The sequence below is a fragment of the Talpa occidentalis genome, unplaced genomic scaffold, assembly GCF_014898055.3.
Source record: "Talpa occidentalis isolate TD23 unplaced genomic scaffold, MPIMG_talOcc4v2.1 talOcc4.7, whole genome shotgun sequence".
In the NCBI taxonomy this organism is placed as follows: Eukaryota; Metazoa; Chordata; class Mammalia; order Eulipotyphla; family Talpidae; genus Talpa; species Talpa occidentalis.
This window is the reverse complement of record NW_023605083.1, coordinates 23,514,602-23,532,077: the sequence shown is the minus strand read 5'-3', so window position 1 is coordinate 23,532,077 and position 17,476 is coordinate 23,514,602. Positions and strand designations below refer to the sequence as shown.

At 40.2% G+C, this 17,476-nt stretch overlaps 1 protein-coding gene across 5 annotated transcripts in view; it reads right to left on the bottom strand.

Moving 5' to 3' along the window:
- Positions 1 to 17,476, bottom strand: part of GLIS3 (GLIS family zinc finger 3) — a 654,971-nt gene that overhangs the window by 539,184 nt on the left and 98,311 nt on the right. The window contains exon 1 of one of the 5 annotated variants that reach the window (XM_054689184.1): positions 12,419 to 12,692. The exons of 2 other annotated variants lie outside the window; for them this stretch is intronic. The gene's annotated coding sequence lies outside the window, so the exon portion shown is untranslated. Of the gene's footprint in view, positions 1 to 1,040; positions 1,070 to 12,418; positions 12,693 to 17,476 lie in introns of those variants that run through there. 2 more of the 5 variants (XM_054689182.1, XM_054689183.1) reach the window with 2 other exon arrangements.

Sequence of the window (17,476 nt, the reverse complement as noted above, 5' to 3'; positions counted from 1 at the left end):
AGTTCCACGCTGACCCTGAATTATGGGGATCCTGAGTTAAGATCCTTGAAAAAAGAAAAGCTGTACACAATGTAACATAAGGAAAGAACAGCCCCTCCATCCGTGGGTAGTAGAATCACCATGCACCACACACAATAAATTGATCTTAGTTTCACGAAGCTTCTATCTGCCATTTTACCACCCCCTTCCTCAAGCGGAAGAGGGAAAACCAAGAGAAGAATTAACATGACCACAGAATGTCATAGTCTGCCCCTGATATCAATACTCCCTGGTTACAAATCATGAGGAAACGCCCTTCCCTCCCTTGATCTGTAGCTCCCCATAGCGTACGCAGTGAGGAGATTAAGTGCCAATACTCCAAAAGCATGACAGGCAGTTACAATCTACAACCTTTTATATAGTAGTAGAAAGAGACCAAAGATGAACAAACACAGGAAATACCAACTGAATATAAAACATGTGTAGCCAGATATCCACTACTAGATGATTCCTAGCTTTTCTATAGGTTCCACTCGAAGTCTTGGTAAAATATTTCCAATTCAATTTCCAAATGAATGACTCTATCAATCATCAAGACCAGGACAGTAAGAGGCAAACTTTTTGTGAAAAGGTTATTTTTTCAATCGCACAGAAAATCTAAAATATTTAATTTTCAAGTCAAGCACTCACTGTGCCTTCTCAAAGTTGACAGTGTACACCGATATGTTGATAGACTTAAAAAAGCATTAGCAACATAAAATTTTAAATGTCTTCTTGATTTTTACTTGTCCTCTATATTATCAGGAAGTCTATCAGTCTGTGATAATACTGTCATGCCATCCAGCCCTAGGAAACACTAAAAGTAGTCTTATAAATCAGGTCTTTCTCCTTTTCCCAGAATTGGACAAATAAATCTAAGTTATCTAAACCTTCATCATTTAAGTTTGTAAATGGAACAATAAGAAATAGATCCTGTATCAAGCAAGTTACATTTTTTTTTAACACTGGAAAAATTCTGATGCATTTCTATTTCAGCCATTTAGAAGAACAGAATGTATTACCAACTGGTCTGTTGACTCGTTGGTTGTTCATGGGTTAAGAGTCATGTAATGTCTCTGTGCTTTTGCTAGCTGATACTGGCCATCTATTCTCCATTCGTTGATAAAGTAGTATTTCTGTACATTCTGAAGAAGAAAGCACTCATTCAAACTCAACCAAAAAATTTAAAAAGACAAAATAAGTATGTTGGGTTTGCAATTGTTGAAAAGAATTGTCCAACAAGACTGGAAATATGAGTCATTAAGACCATGGTCCAAATGAGAAGTATCTGCAGATTTGCAGACTCTGCCCATTTCCAGATTTTTAAAAATAAGGGAGTCATTTTGGCAGCCATATCATATACAAGCAGGAATTCTCATCAAAAATCTGAATAAAAAAATCTTAAGTAGATATTTAACATTAGGCTAGATCATTACAAAGGCAAACTTGCAAAAAGGAAAAATAATTACAGCACTGAAAACTTAATTAAGTATCAGACACTCATACCTGTCTTGGATTTGATTTTTTTTATATAAACTGCATTCCATTTCTGAGATAGCTTTTGATTTAAAATAAAAACAACAACTGTAAAAATGTACTTAAATTTTATTACTAAAAGAGCAACAGCCAGAAATTAAAGTGATTATACCAAAAAGAAAAACCTATAGGTTAGTGGCATATAAGTTGAGAAAACCAGCCTCAAGACAAAACTAAAATATAAACTATTTGTGAAAATATGCCTCATAATCTGGTTTTCACATCTATTATGCCTATGGATTTTTCAAGCATTAGATATTAGAATTTGAAAATCAATTTTATCCATTTGGTTAAAAAAAAAAGAAAGAAACTGTTAATTTTTTAAGAGAAACACATCCTCAGAGTGAAAAGAGCTCTCTACTAGAAGTTAGGATATCTAAGTTCTACTTCTGGAAGAATATTTATAACTTTTCTGGACTTAAGGTTTTTCCTCCATAAAATGAGGAAGTTGGTGATAATCACTATTGTCTCTTGAAATTCTGTTCTTACATATAATTGAGATGAGGAAGATTATAAAAATACCCATTTCCTATGATCAATAATAAATATGTATACTTTATACATATGGCAAATTTAAATCTAGGGAATTTGGGTAGAGATGGAAGCAAAAATAACAGTACTCACTATAGACTCCATCAAAGCAAGAAGTAGTAAAAGACTCATGTCAGCAATGTGCAGAAAGACAACACTTACCTTGAAAAATGAGTATTAAGATTACATTTTCCTACACTGTGCCAAAAAGTGAAGTCACAGCTAATCAGTATCAAACTTAATTGGTAGGATTCAATTGGAAAAGCACCTTTCTATTAAAAACTTTGGTTCTCTGGGCCTCCCCGGTGGCGCAGCGGTTGAGCGCTGGGTTGCCAAGCTGCCTGCAGCCTCTGCAGCGCCGGTTCAATCCCCAGCCACAGGGCGAGGGTCCCACATGGCGCGGAGACCTCTCCGGCTGCCCGCTGCTCCCCTCAGCAGTGTATTTCGTCAGTCTGTCTGTTCTGCTCCCTGCTCTGGCTCTGGTGAATTCTCTCACCCTCCCGTGCTTCTGACTGTACCCAGTGCTTGTATAAATAAATAAATAAATCTTAAAAAAAAAATTAAAAAAAAACTTTCATTCTCGGGCATTACTTTCATCTCTGTTCTCCATCAAACTACTACTCTACTCCAGGCTATAAACAAAAAGAAGAGAAAGCAAGGAGTATCAGCATTTAGAACATTAGGGAAATGACATATTGACACATTTAAATTTTTAATACTCCATTGATTTAAAGAAAGAAATGTCCATTCTGCTATGTGAGTCAACATGAGTTACTAAATCTTTCCTTTTGTCCACTTTCAAACTCTAAAACATACTCCTCCTGTCTGGAAGGTCATAGAGGAAATTAACTCCTAAGGTAACTAAGGCATATGACAATTTAATAATTTCACTAATTTTCTCAAAAAGTTATGACTTTAGGGCCTCCCCGGTGGCGCAGCGGTTGAGCGCTGGGTTGTGAAGCTGCCCGCGGCCTCTGCGACGCAGGTTCGATCCCCGGCTGCTCCCCGGCCACCAGAGGAGGGTCCCACATGGCGCGCAGACCTCTCCTGCCGCCCCCTGCTCCCCTCAGCAGTGTACTTCGGTCCTTCTGCCTGCTCTGCTCCCCGCTCTGGCTCTGGTGAATTCTCTCACCCTCCCACGCTTCTGACTGTACCCAGTGCATGTATAAACAAACAAACAAACAAACAAACAAATAAAAACATGCCTCTATAAAAAAAAAAATTATAAAAAAAAAAAAAAAGTTATGACTTTAGTCAAAATACAAAGTCACGACACTATCAATCCAAGACTCCAACTGTTTTTCCTTGTGGATTAAAACGTAAAACAACTGAAAAGCAATGTTAACTCATCCATCCAAGAAAATTCCAAAAATACAAGATCCATAATATCTACTTACAGTCAAAGCCCTTTCTTAGTAAATACCATTAATACACTAATCTAGAGTCATAATTCATCTGATGAGCCAGTTAATTATTAATTTTCATACATCATTTCATTTCCTTAGGCTACATTTAGCCTTTGTTACATTTTCCATTCCTTATGCCACAAGCATTTCTTACCCAGCATAGAAAATCTGGTAATGATAAAAAATACTGGTCAGCAAACAAACTGTTCCCGATCTGACTTTATATGTGTGTGTGTGTGTGTGTGTAAAGCATCTAAAATAGAATTTTTATTGATTCTTTTTATTTTTTCCTTTCAGGTTAATGATTGCATAATTTCATTAACATTGCCTTTCAACATTGTTGCCTTGATCATTAATAGGCCCAAGTTATTCCCATGGGCTTCTCCAGTTACAGCTTTTGTAGCCAGAATATATAAATGAAAAGCCTATTGATAGATAATATAAGTTATTCTCATGCACGGCTGCAGTGTGAAGCATATTTTGCAATTCAATCAAGGACAGATAGAGCTGAATGTTCTCAGATCCCGAGAGTTCATTTTAATAAGCAGAATGTACCTTGTCCTAACACAGGTGACTGACTCCTCAGAAAGGATTGTATAAACAAAACCCAATCATGTAGGCCATTTTATTGGCAACAATATAAACACAGCTATATTAGATGTCACCAATAAATCAAAATTATTCTTGTCTGCAATTTTAACAAGAGGAAATACAAACATGTGCCTATGAAACTAGAGGGTATTATAGAGGAAATGCATGGGATGTGTACAATATCATTTCTCTAAATTGAAAGGGAGGGTACCATACTATGATAAAGTAACCTGCAACAAAGTATGGTTTTGTAACTTTATTCAGTGAGTGACAGATCCACAGACAAACAGGGGATAATTCTACATTATTGAGATGTGGTGAGAAAACTTAGACAGTGTAGACCTGGTAAATACCAGGCATAGATTATATTCATTGGGACACTCTCAGGTCTAATTTCAGAAATTCTAAGAACTTTAACATTTATTCTGAACACTAAAACATACAGATGTTATTCAAACTATATAATCACCAACATGATGAAATCAAGGAGGGCTAGCTCTAACTTCCTAATTTAAAATTTAAAAAAATAATAATAATGTTCCTTCCAGAGATTCAAGACCATTCTTCCAAAGACCAGTCAGTAAAGGTACTCTACTGAACAAATACAATGATCTTCAAAATATGGGTAGTAAATACAGACGGAGGAAAGGCAGAGAGGGGGAAGGAGTAAAAGAGGACAGAAAGACGGGAAAGAAAGGCATAGGGGAAATGAGGGAAAGAGAATAGGAAATAAAGGAAAGACCAAGTTCGACTAAGGAATTTATTCTCTAGTTGATCAATCCCATCTTAAAAATCAGAAGCAGCATTGATACTTCTACATAATAAGAGTGATTACAGATTTCTAGAAGAAATTCAAAACCTTCAGGAAAACACTGCTGGAGGGCAATATTAAAAGTTCCGTAACCTCTCTTAGAATCCACTTTTCACACTTCATTGCAACTATTCAACTCTCATATCCTCCTAGCTATCTAATGTCACTACCTTTAGCAGTAATTGCTTACAAGTGTTTCATTTACTTTGCCTCAGTCATTAGCTCATCGGTGAGTACAGAAAGTTCTAGGAAACTGTGGTCCTACCAAAAATGGCCAGGGGAAAGGCGATAATTAGGGATTCCCTTAGACAGTTGCAAGACACACAAAATGAGAATGAACTTGGAATTAAAATTTTAAAGACAAACGTAGATAAGTTCAGAAAGGTTAACCCATGCCTTGGCTGGCCCATACACTGAAACAAGTGTATGAGCCATATGTCCCTAGACCAATGCTTAACAAAGTATACTGTCTAATGCAGTGCTTTTCAAACTGCTTTCCTGCAATGCATTGGTGTGCCCTGAAATAATTCTTCAGAGGTAAAAGTATTTTTTAATGGAATGGAACTGACTGGAATAAAATAGAAACTATTATTAATAAATCAAATGCATGGGTTAAATGTAGGTTAACTATATATTTTACTTGTTACTTGTGGGTGTCCAAGTCTGTATGTCCAATGTATTAGGTGTGGTCTGGTTAAGAAAAATGCATTTTATGGAAGGGTACACTCAATTAAGTAAAAAAGCAACTGTCAGTAAATGTCAATTGATCAGTTGTGATTTATAAATATCAATTAATGAACAGAATCAAAACCAAAATGACTGACAACTTTAGATCTCCTTCATCAAAAAGGGCAGATGGCTTTCCAATAAATAAAACCTCACTCTTAACGGTGGTAAAGAGGAAAACAGTTTAACACATAACTGTCTTAGAGAGCTCAATTTTTTTAATGTGTTCTTATATGAGTTAACCATCAGATCCTATGAAGAAAATTTGAAATGGAAAAATGAACATATTCCCTATGATGTCACCATTGAATTAATTACCTGAATTGCAAAATGTGAAGCGCACATGGCCATGGTTTAAAACACAAAAACTTCGGGCCTCCCTGGTGGCGCAAGTAGTTAAGTATCAGCACTACGAAGCAATCCGCAGCCTCTGCAGCATGAGTTTGATCCCCGGATGGCTGGGAGCAACACACATGGCATGGCAGACTTCTCCTGGCTCGCCCGCTACTCCCCTCAGCAGTGTATTTCAGTCAGTCTGCCTGCTCTGTTCCCCACTCTGTCTCTGATGACTCCTCTCACCACCCCACCCCCCCACCCCCGCATCTCTGGCCTGTGCCCCAGCTCTTGTATGCATAAATAAATAAATCTTTAAAAAAAAAAAAAACACAAAACTTTTTCAGAAATATAAAAGTAACTGGCTAGAGGTTATTCTTTCCAAAGTCAAAATCTATACTCAGATAAAGAGCTAACTAGGTTAATAAAAATATGGATAAATGACTAAAGCATTCTTTATCATTTTGTGTGTATAATTAATTACTTGATTCATGTGAGTAGCTATCTCCAAATTTAAAAGCATAATCCTTTCAAAGGGTAATAAACATCTACCCATGAAGACTCTAGAAATAAAATGGAATTTACCACTCATTAAACCAAATATTCAAGCATACAATAAAATGTACCTATCACACGTACAACAACGATTGCTTTTCTTCAGTGTAGTTAGTTATTGCCTACAAATGACCAATGTAACTATTTTTAGCTGTTGGTAGACAGAAGTTTCATACAACTTGTATTCACTGACATCACTGCCGAAGTATGACTGTCCACAACAATGACTAGGCTCTTAACCAAAATGACAACATATTTATTAAAAAAAAAAAAACCTACATGAATGACTCAGTCAAGTTACAGACAGACATGGAATCTATTGGTCATGCTGAAAAGGTTGGGAAAACATTAATCCATTTCTTCACACACAAGAATAACAAGAATTCATACATAACCCTGGCATCTGGTTAGTTCTTCTGGATACAATATTCAGCAGGCTTAGAAAAGAAACTTCACACATTTGACTAAGAACTTCAGGAATAACTGTTATTCAGAATGCCTCATTTTTTTTAATCAAGAAGGCTGGTACAGGGTCTGAGCTTACATTGTATCCCTATCTCCCCATTTTCAGTTCAGCAACCTTGCTGTACCTGAAGAAATGCATGGTTGTTTCAGTTTTTGGCCTTGAAGAAATCACATTAGACAAAAGATGGCCCCAGCAGATTCTTCAATCTCAAGTCTGTTCTCAACTACTTAAAGCCATCATAATTTCAGTTTTACTGAAAATTCCTGTGATTTTGTTCCAAAAGTGGGACATGACAGGATCTTTTGATTATGTTCATTTTACATATTCACCTTCGAGTCTGCCTGAGTGGTCTTTCTCCTCCCTTCTTCTACCCCTTTCTTCCCCATATTCAGCTCCTGCTCACCCTTCAGACTCACTGAAAATACTCACTTGTGGCCTTCCCTGATGCTCTCTTAATCCCCACATCTCTGGTCTGTAAAATAGTGAGAATTACACTATTGTACATAGTTCATAGCATTAGAGATTATTAAATGAGATGATACATGTCATTTGCTTAGCAGTCTCTAATACATAAGAAGACCCAATAAATGTTAACTTCTTTACTCTGTAACTTTCTACATTGTCTTATAGTTATTTCTATGTTTCATCTCCCTGTGTAAATTCTGATTTCATTAAGTTTTGGGGTTCTCTGTAATTTATTCTGAATTCTCCCCAGCACTTATATGCATATAGACTGTTTTATACTATTCTTACATATTTATATTTTTCATACTTAAAGATTTTTTCATACTAAATTACATATTTACATGTATTTATCATACTTAATGTTTTTCAAACTACATTGCTCATTTATTCTGGAAAAATATGGTATAAATAAAATATGTAAATTCTGTATTTATATTAGTAGCCTATATTTATCACTTATTGCCTGAATAAAGTCAATTTAAGTAAAACATTGTCATAAAATCACTAATTTATGTGCCTGTGGAACCAGTTTAATTACAGTTACATGTTTCCCAATCTATTCCTTTCTCTAAAACAGGAAAAAGCAGCATAGACACTCTGTCCACTCTTCTGAGTAGGCACATTATTCTTGCCTTTATTTTGGTCTACTTGTGAACAATAGAAAATCCTAGCTGCAAGTCACAAAATGAAGTCATTTCAGTACTGAGATCAGGCACATCTTTTGTTGGTGAGGTTGCTGGCATTAACAGAGGAAATGTCAAATACATTTTGGGTTGTTATAGTGGAAGGAGCTCCTCAGCATTTTCCCTGCTCACTGACTTCATCCTACAGGTTTCACCTGTATCATAAGTCTCCCTAATCAGACTGTGTGAAACTATAAATTAGAACTATTTTTAGTGTTTTTCTCTTAATTCTATCATACCAAGTAAAGTGGGCAAATAATTTCTGCAGATCAAACTGATCCTATGATCTTAGGGAGGAATTAAAATTATGACATACTAAATAAAAGGTTGTTATGTCAGAGAAAGAAGTCAGACCTAGGAGTACATTTCGAATAATCCCATTTACATGAGGTATTAAAAAATACCAGGCAAAATTAATATATTTGCTAGAAATCAAGGCAGTGGTTACTTGGGGGGGGGGTGTAGTAACTGGTAAAGGGTGAGAGATGTTTCTGGGGTATCAGTATGTTCTAGTTCTCAATCCAGATTCTAATTATCCTGTTGTGCTCATCTTGTGAAAACTCAACAAGTATAAAATATGGGCACATTCCTATAACAATATTTTATTTTCCCCCAATTAAAAAAAGTGATTTTTTTGTTCAATTCTGCCTGATGTAAGTAGAAAACTAGACACACTTGGAACTGGGCATCTTTTAATCAAACTACATGTTAATGTCATTTTAAAGATTTTATTATATGTGTCATCCTCCTGGAATGAATAAGGAGCACACTTTTATTGCATAGATTTTCTATGTTCCATTCACATATTTTTCATTTTATTTTGAATCTTGATGAATCTATGAGTCCACCAAACAGTGAAAAGTTAGAAATCAGTCCTGTCTTTCCACCTTTTTTATAATAGGTACTACAGAAAATAATTACAGAAACACAGAAAGTGATTTCTCCAGGGAAGAGAATGTGCACGGGAGGCCATATCCTGAATTATTTTCTTCAAGAAATATTCCTATATTCTGGAAGAATTACAAATTAACACTCCAACTCCAGAAATCAATAACTACAATAGGAAAGGAAGGCCTGTGGAAAGTATGCCCTCAGATTTAACTTACTAGCAGAAAAGATCACTCAAAGAAAAAAAAGACTGAAAACATTAGGCTCTCTTCCAAATGGATAGAAAGACCACTTTCTGCCATAGAAATGAAGGCAGAAATTAATTTACTATTAAATTAATTTCAAAAATTAATTTACTATTATTTAACCCCCTAGCCCTGCCTTTTTTGACCCAATAGGAATTTCACCAACTAGGTGGATCCTGAAGTTCATTCTAAAAAAAAAAAAAAAGTTGCTTTTCCTATTTGGAATAATGGTGATTTTCACCCAAGTTAATCACCCAGGTATTCAATCTCTGACAAACAGACTACTATTAAACAACTTGGGTGAGGAATAAGGATCATAGAAAACATGCTTTCTCAATACTGGCCTAAGGTTAACTGAGAGAGGGAGTTATAGAGACAGTTAAATTTAACTACTCACACTCAAGGATCTCTAAATCCTCTATGCAAGGAAGGAAAAAAATTCAACTACTTCAGCAAAAATGAAAAGTATCTGGAAAGTGCCTGGAAAAGAAATGCCCCCTACTCTTCCTTTCAAAGGTAGTGTTAGGCCTCATCTGGCTGCACACACGACTAATAAAAACACAAAAAAATGTACTGCATTTAGAAGCAATTCTTAAACTTCAGGATGTTCCCAACTGCAAAAATATCATAACATCACATACTCCTATCTCTACATGGCTTCAAACTTGCCCCCAACAACCTTCCTTGTCACTGATCCCTTTTCTGCAAAACTTTGCAGGTTGCACCTGTTTTACACATCACTACTAGAAGCAAACTTGGAGGAGGGAGAAGAGGAATGTGAAGATTTAAACTAACACAAATTAATTTTATATGAAGAAATGTTTCCCAGCTTAGTATGAAAGGAGATGTCTAGTAGTGAACCTCATTGTTTGGAGTGGAGGGTGGGGAAGTATTGATATCTAGATAACTCCCAAGGTATAAAGCATGGCAATAAAGCTTTCAGAGGGAACAGAACAAGATTCTAAATCTGTGTTCCGTTCACCTTTAGAAATGTTCTGAACTGGAAACTCCAGTGTTTGCTCTGGATCTGCAACTACTGGCTATGAGGGCCTGGGCAAAACACCTAAAATTCTCTGGGTGTCAGTTTCCCCATCTGTAGATGATTGCCAAGGTCCCTTTTAGCTTGAACGTCTAAACTTGATTTTCCCAGTTCCCATAACCTAAAGGGAATTAATTGGTCCACTGGAGGGAGCTGCAGAACTTCCCTCTGACAAACTCCAGGCCCCAGGCCCCAACTTTGGGGAGACGCCAAGTCCTGGAAGTAGGTGGGGAGAGGGTGCAAAGAAAGCTCTTCTCTCCCTCAGGAAGAGTCACAATGGCAGGAGTTCAGTCCCTGCTGAGGCTGCTCCCTGCGACTCCGGAAGTGCCCCGCAGCCATCTGCCGGGGTTTAAGATGACCGGGGAGTGAGGGCCGAGCTGCAGCCCGGGAAGCCTAGCAGGAAGGTGAGAAACAGAATAGAGGGGCAAGAGCCTCTTCTATCCCGAGGGTTTTGCTGGAGAGATCTGGAGAGGTGCTTCCCGGGGGGACAGGGAAGCGGCTTCGAAGCACGTGTGAATCAGGGCAGGAGGAGAGCAGTTCTTATCTGTTCCGGACCCCCCAAACCTGGCGGGCGGAAGTCCCGGGCCCTCACCCCAGGCCTCAGTGGAGAGGAGCTAGGAGCTGGGAGCAAGGGGCGGGTCGAGGGGCGGAGGCGACAGAGCCCAGCCGGCAGCCGCGCTGCTGCGACCCCGTCACTCCCGGGCGGCCTCTGCCCCCAACCCTCGGCCCCGTTCGCTAGCTAGCGCAGCAAAACAAAACAAACTGATGCCGGCTTCCTGTTGTGCAATCCAGACCTGAGTAAGTCCGGGCCCAAAGGGCGCCGCCGCTGGCCAGCGATTGAGCAGCCCCGGCGGCGGGAACCAGCGCGCTGCCGGGCCGCCGGAGCCCAGCTCCCCGGGGAGCCTCAGCTCCCCGGAGCTCGCGGTCTCCGAGCCACACCCGCCACACGTCCCGGGAGTCCCCACCCACTACATGTCCCAGCCCTTGGCTCTCCTTTCAATCCTTGCCTCCCAAACACCCCCCAACAAGTCGAGGACGCGACCCGCGAAGCCTGGAATGACCTTTCCCAAAGTTTCTCCCTCCGGGTACCTAATTGAATCATCCATAGGATGACAAATTCATCAGAGCCAAGTTTTCCAGACACTTGGGTGACTTCCTCATCCCCGAGGTGACTTGTCAGCCCCAATGAGTAACTTGGAAGTGTCGCTCCGGGCAAGGTGTGCGTCTAGGACCGCACTGGCTGCTCACTCACGCTTTCCACTGAGCTGCCGGGCGCCTTCAAAACACACACAGGGTCATTTATAGGGACGGCAGTCGTGCTCAGGACAAAGTTCCCGAGAATGAGACATTTTCCAAACAGCGCTGATATTTTGTCGGGCCCCCTAAAAATGTAAACGCGAGGTGACGAACCCGGTGGGGAGTGCGCGCGTCTGATCGTGTCTGCGCATTTGGCCGCGTGGGAGGTGAGAGCTCCGGGCTCCACGGCTGCGGGTCGCCGAACCTGTCCCAGCGACGAGCGAATGTACCCCCGACCCAAGAACCGCCAAAGCCATGTAGACATCGGCTCGGAAGCGACACAGGCGTGGAAAACAGCCTTCATGGAACTTCACAAACACGTGGAACTGGAAAAGACAACTACAGTCCTGTGTGCGCGAGAGAGACCTCACGTCACCCCATCAATTCCCACTTCTCCAAAGTTTCCCCTCAGTAGAGACGCGCGGCTCGCACGGCTGTGCCCGTGCATCCTGTAACTCGCCCTGATTTTGTAGCCCTCTCGTCCTTTTCGTTGAAATGAGAAAAACAACAACTCTGCCTAATCAGAGAAACTTTTAAGACCTTGAGTTCCTTTTCGTCTGATAAACTCGGCGCTCTTAAGCAACTTACAAGTATACAGCTTGATTCCTAATTGAGGGTTGCTCTCTATCTCAGTAAACAGATCTTTCAGAGTAATGGGGGGGGGTGCCGCGGGTATCCTTAAACCTGCGCCAACGCCACCGGCTCAGCGTGGAAAACTATTTCTAAACCCTAGTGTTGCGTCTCTGAGCGTTGCCTCCCCCACACTCTCGAGCGCTGGGTTTCTCCCCGTCTCTCGCCTGCGAGTAAAGTTCCTATGGCATCCACTTACCAGGTAACCGGGATTTCCACAACAAAGCCCGGCGTGCGGGTCCCTTCCCCGGGCCAGCCTGCGTGAGTGACAGCGGGAGGCCAGCGCTGACGAGGAGTAACTTAGGGCTCCAGCCCTTCACCCGGCTCCGCCGGCTCTGCCTCCTGAAATGAAAACTCCCATCCAAGCCGGGGGACGCAGCGCGGAAACCCGGCCCAAGTGCCGTGTGTGCGCGCGCGTGTGCGAGGGCAGCGGCGGCAGGCAGAGGAGGAGGCAGAAGGAGGGTGACTGGACCCTCGGCATCAACTCATTCTCCCCCTCCCTCACCAAGCCTACTCCCACCCCCGCAAACAATATTTTTAAAAAGTTGAGTTTCGACTTTGTGCCGGGCCTGTCCTTTTCATCCTCGCTCTGGGCCTGGGGTTGCGTCTGGGGCCGGCCCCGGGATGCTGGCTAATTGCTGCTGGCGAGGTCCGTCTGGGGAGCGCGAGTGCGAGCCCGGACGGCTGCTGGAGGTGTGGGGGGCAGGGGGGTGCGGGGAAGGGTGGTGGTGGCGGCCCCGGGCGCTGGTGCCCGTGCGCGCCACGCTCTGGACTGCCCGTGCGGCGCAGTGTGGACACGGCTGCAGGGAGAGGAGAAGGGGGAAAGAGGAGGAGGGAGGGAGGGAGAGAGAGAGAGAGAGGGAGGAGGGAGGAGGCTGGGAGGCGGCCCGGCGAGGAGTGTGGATGTGTGAGCGGCCGCGAGGGCCGGCCTGCAGCCAGCTGCTTCCTGAGTGTGAGCGCCCGAGGGGGAGGGGGGAAGAGGTGGGGGCGGGTTCGCTGGCCACCAGGCTGGCCAATTCCAAGACTGAATTTGTGTCTCCTTCTGGACGAGTTCACAGACACAGTCCTTTTTGTGAGCCAGGGAGTCGAGGAACTCCCGAACAGCGTTCACAGCAAGGAGACACCTTCACCTTCTTCTTGGGCTGTATTTATTGAACTGGCTGGTTTTGTTTTGTTTTGTTTTGTTTTAACGTGAGAAAGGCGTCAGCGTTTCTCAGGATTTGATGTCAAATCGTTAGGAACAAGAGAAGAAACATCCAATAGTAAAACAGAGTAAAAATTATAAAGTGGAAAATGGCAAAAGGGTTTGGAAGCACAAAACTTAGGAAATGGATAGGTGACTCACAGAAGATGCCCTTGGCATCTTTGGAAAGTATAGGCAGAGAAGAGAGAAAAAAAGATGAGAAGTGTTACAAGGAAGTAAATTCTAAACACAAGCTGTTAGGAATGGAGGCGCATTCCCTGCATATGTTGCTCCATATAATGGCACTTTCTCCTTAAGAATTCAGCAAATTCAGCTTCAAACCCACCTAAGCTGTGATCCCAGCCTTTCTGCTTGTCTTGCTCAGAGCCCTTAAGAAGTTGTCCCAGAAGGCCAACCATTAGTGGTTCCCAACTCAATTGTCACAAACGTCCATCTTGGGAATCAATATATGTAAAGCACACAATAGCCTCTAGTTAGGCCTTTCAGCGGTGAATATATCCATCCTCATGAAGGAAATTAATAAGGATATCTCAAGACACTTAGAATTTCACCAGTTCTCATATTCTATGGCTCTCACTCAAATATAAATTAGCATTCAGGTAATAGATGCTATGATCAAGATAGAAGCCCTCAAGTACAAAATGAGTCTCACCCCAGAAAACCAAACCAAAAATAATTTTATTTCAGAAAGAATATTACTAGGTTGGTCTACATCCACGATATTGACGTCACCCAAAAAAGTTCAGTTTTCACAATACTACTTCTTATGTCTTATGATCTGTTTTTCAAGATTCCCCTTAGGGAAGACTTTTTTTTTCCCTTTTAATAAAGTCACAAACTCATCAGAATATTAATCATCAGAATATCTGTCAGCAGAAGGAGAAGGAGAAAAATAAACTAAAAAGTGCCTAAGATATGTCATTCTGTCAATATTCCAGTTTCTCCCTCTGTTCTTCATCTCCTTTTAAATGCAAGCATCCAAGCCCAAGATGGCAATAGATGGGTTCAACCGCACACAAGAAAACACTCATAAAATGAAGCATGCAGCAACATCACAAAAACAAAGAAACCAAGTAGTGGAAGTTGCCATGATTATTCCATTGTGGCAAGTTATTGCAACATGCCTGACATTCACATAAAAACTCTTTCTCATTAACTCCAGCCTTCAGGAGGAGAGGAAGATGGGAACACTAACCCTTCAATGCATCATGGGAAATTCTCTTCATCTAGACTCTTGGGCTGAATAGATTGCTTTTGGGTGGAAACTACAAAAACTTTTTAAAAGTGCTTCCAATGTTTCAAATACACAGGTTTTGATTCATGAAATGGTACCATAGGGGTTTGCAGATCCTTCCAAAATTTACCACTTGTAGGGAACAACTAAGTTGGTATAGAAAAATATAATGCTATACCCTACTTTAATCAATAGCTCATGTAAATGAAACACTGAAAAGTTACTAGTCATCAACCTGGAGATCCCCAAAATTCTCTTCACTTTTTATGTAGGTGGGATTTTCTTGAGCCACTACTATTCCTAAAAAATTTACTACTACATAGGTAGAGTGCTATGGTTAACTTTTTTTTTTTTTTTTTTTTTTTGGCCAGGAATATAGATCTGCAATGTCCTTAGATTCTATTTGATATAGTAAAAGTGCAGCACTCATGATACAACCGAAGACTGATTCAGAATGAGATCTGCACCTCTTCTGGACTAAACTGGTCGGCAGGGATAGGTGAGGAAAGAATAAAGCAAAAATGTGGGAAAGGAAATAGCGTAGCTTAGCAACAACACTTTCCCTTCCCTATGAGCTCTCCATTATGTTTAGGAATTATGGCCTGGCAGCCATTCAGACAGATAGGTGATAGCTGCAATCCAGTTGGGATATTCCATCTCTAGAGTCCTCAGTTCTATGTTTCTCAACCACTGACTCAAGGCAATTGACTTGGTAAACAGGGCCCTGCTTCCAGCTTAAGTCCAGTTCTCATTTATTTGAGAAATTTTTAGTAAGTACTTGCCCTGTTCCAGGATTGGGAATAAAGGAATTAACACTTATAGGCACTGTAAATTGGAAGCTATTATTGGAAAATGTTACATAAAGCATTTTGCTCAGTGTCTAGGATACAGCAAACTGAAGAAATGATGACTTTTTACATAGATCATCTAATCTACTCCTCAAAGCAATTATATGAGATGGTCATTGGTAATCTATTCAGAAGCAAGAAAATTGAAGTTTAGTAGTTTAAGAGACTAGGATACATTGTTAGGTTGACCACTCTAGAATCCCTTAAAGTTTTTTTGATACTGCTCTGCTACAAAATAACTGTGAATGACCTTTCAATGTGGGCAAAATATAATGCAAGTATATAAAGTGTAACTGCAAGATGCCTTGCATCTTGATATCAATGTCAGATAAACATAATTGAGTATGGAGGCAAGAATAATTTCTACATAGTATGGAGTAGTTTGGCTGTTGAGCAGAGAATTGATAAGCAAATGAGAACTTCCAGCATCAGAAAAAGCACCAAAGGCATCGACTCTATGTTTCTACTCACAAATAGCTAGAATAAAATATAGGAACACTCAAAACCATAGCCGTGGAACACAGTGAACTCTTAGAGGGAACACGCCAACAACAAAACTTACTGAAAACTATTATTTGTGTCAATCTGACTATTCTGACAGCAAACCATTTACAAACTTGTAAAAAATTATGATCAGATTCCAACTCGTGTAAAATGTATATAGAAAAAAAAAAAAAAAAACATGTTTTAACCCCAAAGTGCAGATAAGCTGAGCTAACAGTACCAGTGATAGTATGCCTAGCTGTTTGTGCACACGCACGTGCTCTCTCTCGCTCTCTCTCTCTCTCCACACACACACACACACTCACACACACACACAGAGGAGCTGGCAAGAGTTCAGTTATATAGAAATGCAGTGGAAAAAGTCAGTGTTTGCCAACTTAAAGAGGGGAACTAAATATGTAAGATGGAAAATTTCCATTTTACCTTCCTAAGTGAGTAGTACAAACAGTGGAATGTTATCAGTTTTGATACCCTAATAAAACTTTTAAGTGATCTTTCTGCTAAACTTACCACAAGCATAGTTAACCTAGACTCTCCTACTTACACATCAGTGGGACACTCTTTAAAAATTATTATTTATACTTATTACATTCATAACATCAGATCTCTTAAGGTCAAAATTGTAAATCAGAGTCTAAAATACATTACTCCACATGCAACTGACCAAAGTGTGAAGTATTTTATTCCAGACAATGTTTCTCCAATGTTTCTCTTTTGATTTGTAAAATCTGTCTTCTTATTTCGTACAAACCCAACAGAGATGCATCTAAAATTGTAGAAAGGCTGATGGAATAATTCTATATAGGTTGATGACATAAAACTAAAGTATAGCTACCAAGACTTTACCAAAATGAAAATAAGTTCATAGATATACATAATACATAAATACTCTTACTACTTAATACCCATACTGGTCACTTATATATAGTTATGTAAATTTAATGATCTGATTATAATACTATCTTAACTGTATCTGTCTGCCTTCTATTGACCTGAATTTACATTTCTTCATAAGCCTGTCATGGTCTAGCAATAGTGTTAGCATTTAATTAATGCTAATTAAATGCATTAATGAGGAAGTGAAAGAATAATTTCCTACCTTCAGAGACAGTAAATAGCACTAATGATTTGTGCTTGTGTATGCATACACCTATATGTATATATGTAATAATTTCAATACTCAAAAAAAGTATAAACACCTGCCATTTTCTTTCTGTGGTCCCAAACTCTTCCTTGTATTCTGAAGATTAAAATATTACTTCCTACTTCTTAAGGAAGAAAATTCACAATCTCTTGCAATTCACATCTCTTGCAAAGAGGATGTGCTTCCCCTATGACTGCCTTGTGTCCTTTTCCTATGTGACACCTTACTCCCTCCTTCAAACCACACCAAACCAGATCACCTTGCATCACCTTAGCATCACCTTGAATTCCACCCCCAAAATGGTACTAAATTATGGAAAGAAA